Source organism: Trichosurus vulpecula, chromosome 1 (genome assembly GCF_011100635.1).
Source record: "Trichosurus vulpecula isolate mTriVul1 chromosome 1, mTriVul1.pri, whole genome shotgun sequence".
Lineage (NCBI taxonomy): Eukaryota > Metazoa > Chordata > Mammalia > Diprotodontia > Phalangeridae > Trichosurus > Trichosurus vulpecula.
In genome coordinates this window covers 174,473,732-174,480,133 of record NC_050573.1, presented here as the reverse complement: position 1 = coordinate 174,480,133, position 6,402 = coordinate 174,473,732, and the positions used below count along the sequence as shown (strand labels likewise).

Here is a 6,402-nt window from a genome sequence, read left to right as displayed (position 1 = left end):
TTGAGAAATCTAAAGAATGAAAGTTGCTGACAATATTTGTAGGTCTAAGTAAAGCCATGGCTGGCATTAGGGGGATTCAGTGGTAGAAAATTGCTAGGTGTTTGTTCTTATTTTCCCCAGAAAACAAGTATCATGCATCATAACAAGATAGTCTGGCAGCAGTCAGTCAGTGAAGATTCAGGTACACAATCATTGTGGAGTTCTGGTAGTATAGGTCTGTGTTTTAGAGCATTAATTTAGATCCTTTGTAAACCAGAAAGAGAAACATTTGGCCCCATTCCTTAAAGAATTAGAGTATGGCTACTCAGTGCAGCAGCAGCCCTTCTTCCTCCACAGTGATCAGCTACAACCCCTGACTCCCCAGCAACCATGTCAAGGGGACCCACAGTTTGCATTGATCTTGGCACCACTTTCTCCTGTGTGGGAGTCTTCCAACATGGGAAAGTGAAGATCATTGCTAATGACCAAGGAAACAGGACCACCCCAAGGTATGTCGCCTTCACCAACACAGAACATTTTATCAGTGATGCTGCAAAGAATCAAGTTGCAATGAATCCCACCAACACAGTTTCTGATGCCAAACATCTGATTGGTCACAGATTAGATAATGCAGTTGTACAGTCAGACATGAAGCATTGGCCTTTTGTGGTGGTGAATTATGCAGGCAGGCCTAAGGTCCAAATGGAATACAAAGGAGAGACCAAAAGTTTCTATCCAGAAGTGTCTTCTGTGGTCTTGACCAAGATGAAAGATATTGCTGAAGCTTACCTTGTAAAGACTGTCACAAATGGTGTGGTCACAGTATCAGCCTATTTCAATGATTCCCAGCATAAGGCCACCAAAGATGCTGGAACCATTGCTGGTCTCCGAAACATGAATGAGCCAACTGCTGTTGTTTATGGGTCATTGTTTATGGGTTGGACAAAAAGGTTGGTGCCAAGAAAAATATGTTGATCTTTAACCTTGGAGGTGGTACTTCTGATGTCTCTATTTTTACCACTGAAGATGGTATATTTGAGCTCAAGTCCACAGCTAGGCACACCCACTTGGGTGGGGAGGACTTTGACAACCAAATGGTCAACCATTTCATTGCTGAGTTTAAGCGAAAGTACAAGAAGGACATCAGTGGGAACAAGAGGGCTGTTCCCCATCTTCGTACCACTTGTGAACATGCAAAGCATACCCTCTCTTCCAGTACCCAGGCCAGTATTGAGATTGACTCTCTCTATGAAGGTATCAACTTCTATACATCAATCACCTGAGCCTGTTTCAAAGAGCTGAATGCTGATCTCTTCTGTGGCACTCTGGACCCTGTGGAAAAGGTCTTAAGAGATACTAAGCTAGATAAATCATAGATTCATGACATCATCCTGGTGGGTAGTTCCACTTGAATCCCCCAAATCCAGAAGCTTCTGCAAGACTTCTTCAATGGCAAGGAGCTCAACAGTATCAATCCTGATGAGGCTGTTGCTTATGGTGCAGCTGCCCAGGCTGCCATTTTGTCTGGAGATAAATCTGAGAATGTGCAGGATTTGCTGCTGTTGGATATCACTCCTCTTTCCCTTGGAATTGAAACTGCTGGTGGAGTTATGACTGTTCTGATCAAACATAATACCATCATCACCTATGTGGACAAGCATCCTGGAGTGCCTATTCGGATTTGTGAAGGTGAGAGAGCAATGACAAAGGATGACAATCTGCTTGGCAAATCTGAGCTCATAGGAATTCCCCCAGCACCCAAGGGTGTTCATCAGATTGAAGTAACATTTGACATTGATGCAAATGGCATCCTCAATGTTTCCTCTGTGGATAAGAGCACAGGCAAGGAGAATAAGATCACCATCACCAATGACAAAGGATGTCTGAGCAAAGAAGACATCAAGCATATGGTCCAGAAGGCTGAGAAATACAAGGCTGGGGATGAGAAGCAGAGAGACAAGGTGTCTTTCAAGAATTCTCTTGAATCTTGTGCTTTCACCATGAAAACTACCATAGAGGATGAGAAACTGCAAGGCAAATTGGTGATGAAGACAAACAGAAGATCCTTGATAAATGTAATGAAATAATCAACTGGCTGGATAAGAACTAGACTGCTGAGAAGGAAGAATTTGAGCATCAGCAGAAAGAATTGAAGAAGGTCTGCAACCCCATCATTACTAATCTGTACCAGAGTGCAGGAGGCATGCCAGGAGGGATGCCTGGTGGGTTCCCAGGGGGTGGAGCAGCCTCATTTGGAGGTGCTTCTTCTGGACCCACCATTGAAGAGGTTGACTAAACATACCAGAAGAAAGAGCATTCCACCCAGCTTTCCAAAAATTGAAGGAATCAAATTTGTAGCCAAGGCAGTAATGGTTTAAAAGTAACATTTAAGCTATTGTGCAAATCTGGGCATTCTGAATACTTGAATGTGTGCAGAGGGAGAGAAGTGAGCAACACTGCACTTTATCAGTACTGTGAAAAAGTAGAAATACAATTCTTGTCCTGGGCAATAAAATCTATTTAAAATTGGCACCACAAAAAATTAGAGTATGGATTATGGTTTTGATAAGACAGTGGCTTGGGTATCCTGGTAATCCTTCCCAATGATGGGTAACCGACTGCAATCATTTAAGGTCAGATGCATAACTCTGAGGCTAAATTTGTAAGAACTGGCATCACTGCTCAAATCCTCTCTGGTTCACACTCTGTGTGCTAACTCTCAGTTTAAGAACCAACATGGAGGACACTAAAGGACACCAATGCACACCATGTAGGCTCCTGACTAACTGCCCTCCCCAGTAGCACAGTAGCCAGGGCTACACACAAAAAAAAGAAGACTGTAGGAGAAAACCTGATGCCACCACAACTGGCCCCTTGCAAGTTTATGGGAGTCATCCTTACCAATCACTTCCCTGCTTTATCATATACTGTACCAAAACTCACATATAGATTGAACAAGTATGAACAAGTACATCAAAATTGAAAGAAGTGCAAAGTTTACTTAAATGTCCTTTGGGTCTTAGTTGAATCCTTGATACCATCTTGGGTATCATTTAGTTGAATCCTTGATACCATACAGTCTTGCCTGGGCTCCTCTGCCCTTGTGCTCACTAATAATACGCTGATGACCATCTCAAGTACACAAGCTCAGTGAAGTTTCTCCACCCCATTCTTATTTTCTAATATGGGACATAAAGACAATGAGACAGAAATCCATACTGGAACTGGGATATGAAATGGTGTCTTGGTTGTGAAGGGAATCAATAAGAGTTGTTATTGCTGTTGTTGTTCAATTCTTTGTGATATGATGGACCATACTGTCCATGGGGTTGTCTTGGTAAAGATACTAGAGTGATTTGCCATTTCCTGCTCCAATGGATTAAAGCAAACAGGAGTTTAGTGACTTGCCTAGGGTCATACAGCTAGTGTCTGAGGCCAGATTTGAACCCAGGTCTTCCTGACTCCAGGTCCAGCTCTCTATCCACTAAGTAACCTAGTTGCCTCCTAAATAAGTTAAGATAAATTAAGAGGATTAGCAGTAAGATTTAAACTCTTAGAGATTTGGATGGACCATTTTCTTCTTGCTTTTTCATCCTCAATGCCTAAAATAGTGCTGACACAAAGCAGGAAATTAATAAATGCTTGTCATATTGAATACAGGAAGTGAGTCTTTGAGACTCTGATTGGGTCTTCTTATGAAATAAATGAATGAATGAATTAATGGACAAATGAATGGATGAAAAAGCATTACGAAGCATCTTCTATGTGCTAAGTACTGTGCTAAATACTGGGGATACAAATAGAAAAAGCTAAACAGTTCCTATTCTCAAGGAACTTGCCCTAGATCTAAATAAGGGAGACAAAACATAAAAGGAAGGGGAGATACAAAGGTCCAGAAGTTGGGGTAGCCGGGTAGTGCAGTGAATAGAGCACTGGCCCTGGAGTCAGGAGGACCTGAGTTCAAATCTGGTCTTAGACACTTAACACTTACTAGCTGTGTGACCTTGGGCAAGTCGCTTAACCCCGATTGCCTCTCCCCCTTCAAAAAAAATAGTCCAGAAGTTCTAAAATGTAGCAGTGGTGCTGATGGTAAGGCTAAGAGGTTCTTAATTTACTTATGTAGTCATATGATGACAGTGGCAAGAAATCGAAGGTAATAGGGAGTGTAAGTAAATCTTACGAGGCATTAGCAGAGCAAAGGGCAAGAGCTGGTGGTTCTCCATTTTATCAGAAGGAATGGAGTTGACTTCCATCTCATTCAAACTCTGTGGTCAGTCAAGCAGCCTTGCCAAAGGGGGAAGTGATAGGGGCAGTGTAACTCCACTGCTGTTATTCTTCATGCTCAGCCACACTAGATGAGCTCTGGGAGGGGAGAAACCAAGAGCAAAGGGTATCCTTGGTGATGAGAGCTCTTCTCATCACTCAGCTATCCTGAATAAGTGCTGGGATAGCCCATAAGCTGGGAGAGAGAGCAAGTGGAGAAATCAAGGAGATTAGGGCACTCTAAGTAGATATACCTATTCTTAATGTCTGGCCCTGCTCATTGACTATCTCATTAATAAGCCTGGGGAACGTCTACTGCAATACGCTCAAAAAAATAACTGATTGAGGACAAGGACATTGACTTAAATCATAGGATCATAGCCCTAGAACTGGAAGAAACCTTAGAGGTCATTAAATCCAACCCTTCATTTTACAGATAAGGAAACTGAGACCATGAGAGATTAAGTGACCTAGCCATGTTAAATTATTAAATCTCTGAGATGGAATTAGAACCCAGGTGTTCCTGACTCCAAGTCCAGTACCTTATATAAAGCACAATGAGTTAATTAGCTTGGGCTTTTATAGATCAAATGGAGATGAATTAATAAGCATTGACTGTTATGGGTTGAAACTATATATGCTTTAGCCTGAGGCTATTTTTTAAGCAGTCAGTTGCAGAGTCTGTCCTTATCAGAGAGCTGCTGAAAGAGCTGAACAGTTTGGAGAACAGCAGAGTCCAGAGTAGACCTGAGACCTAGAGTATTGGAAGAAGTATGCATGGGTATGGATTCTCCTTTGGGAACAGCCACTGATGGGACAATGTTGGAGTTGGTTGTACTCTCACCCAGTTCAAGCTGAGAGCTCCTGTCACTAGCCGTGGAAAGGAAGTAGTATGGCAGATACGGAGAGATGGCAGATATGGAGAAAGGAATACATAGCCCAATGTAGAGTTCCTAAACCTTATCCTAGGATACTATATAGAGGAAAGGGCATTTCTTATGCCTATAGTGTTTAGAAACTCAGCTCAGCGTTCTACAGAAATAAGTTCTTGAATAGCTCCAGCCATTTGGGAAGAAGGGTATACCAGCATCTAGACTTCTAGGGAGAGCAGAGGGTATTTATTGGTATTACAACCCTCTTTATGAGAAGACAATTGTCCATATGGTCCCAGAACTGAAAGAACAGCAAGAGAATGAACCAAGATACATGGGAGCAAATGACTTTGACTTTGTTGTCTGCCATTACTATTATTCAGAAAATGCCCAGATAGCCTGGTAAGTTCTGGGACAATCCAGGCAAGAGGCAGCACTTTTTAAACTGTGGGTCAAGACCCCAGATGGGGTGATGAAAAATTTGGCAACAGGAAAAGGTTTCTAAACATGCAACAACCAAAAATAATAATTTTGCTTCTCTGCCCAAGAGAGTGATTTTGGGGCAGGAAAGGACAGAACAAAGTGAATAATAGGTCACTGAAATCCCAGATAAGTAGAGGAGAGAGTAAAGGATCATCTAGATAATGGTACAACCCCTTAAGGGCTTAGACCATGAGGCTGTATGTACTATAAGTTTGCCTGGGGTGAAAGTGGGAGCCACCCATATGTCATGGTGTTGCCTCTTTAGCATCGCCAAGTTCATGTCATTTCTGAAAAGAATCCAAATCACAGGATAGTGCCATGAATTAGAGTGAGTGGATAAGGGCCCTGAGGCAAAGTGAGACAACAGAAAAGAAAATTAGTTACATTGGTTGTATAAAGGTTATTAAAAATATTTTCTGTTCTCTACATTTCCTATGGAGGTGATATAAAGGCTGTTCTATATCTAGAATCACAAGATCACAGAATTTAAGAGTTGGAAGGGACTTTAGTAATCTTCAAATTCAATTCATAAGCAAAAAAAAAAGAAAAGAATTTCCCAACTGAAGAGTGCTCATTCAGCAGCTCATTCAGCCTTCAGTGAGGAGGAGCTCATTACTTCTTCAGGAGCTAGAGACTACATATAACTATATTTAAATTTATATTATGATACTGTCCAAATGAATAGGGGCAAAATAAGCCTAAGATATTTAGGAGTGGGGGCACCCCAAGGCTTAACTCAGTACATCTATCACAGAACCTGGAATGTTGGTCAGGGGTTATAGTTGCAATAAACAACTCCCCCCGC

General features: G+C 41.9%; 1 pseudogene; it reads left to right on the top strand.

The window, feature by feature from the left end:
* Positions 1-369: 369 nt before the first annotated feature.
* LOC118835342 lies at positions 370-2,275 on the top strand (annotated as a pseudogene).
* The last annotated feature ends 4,127 nt before the right edge of the window (positions 2,276-6,402 follow it).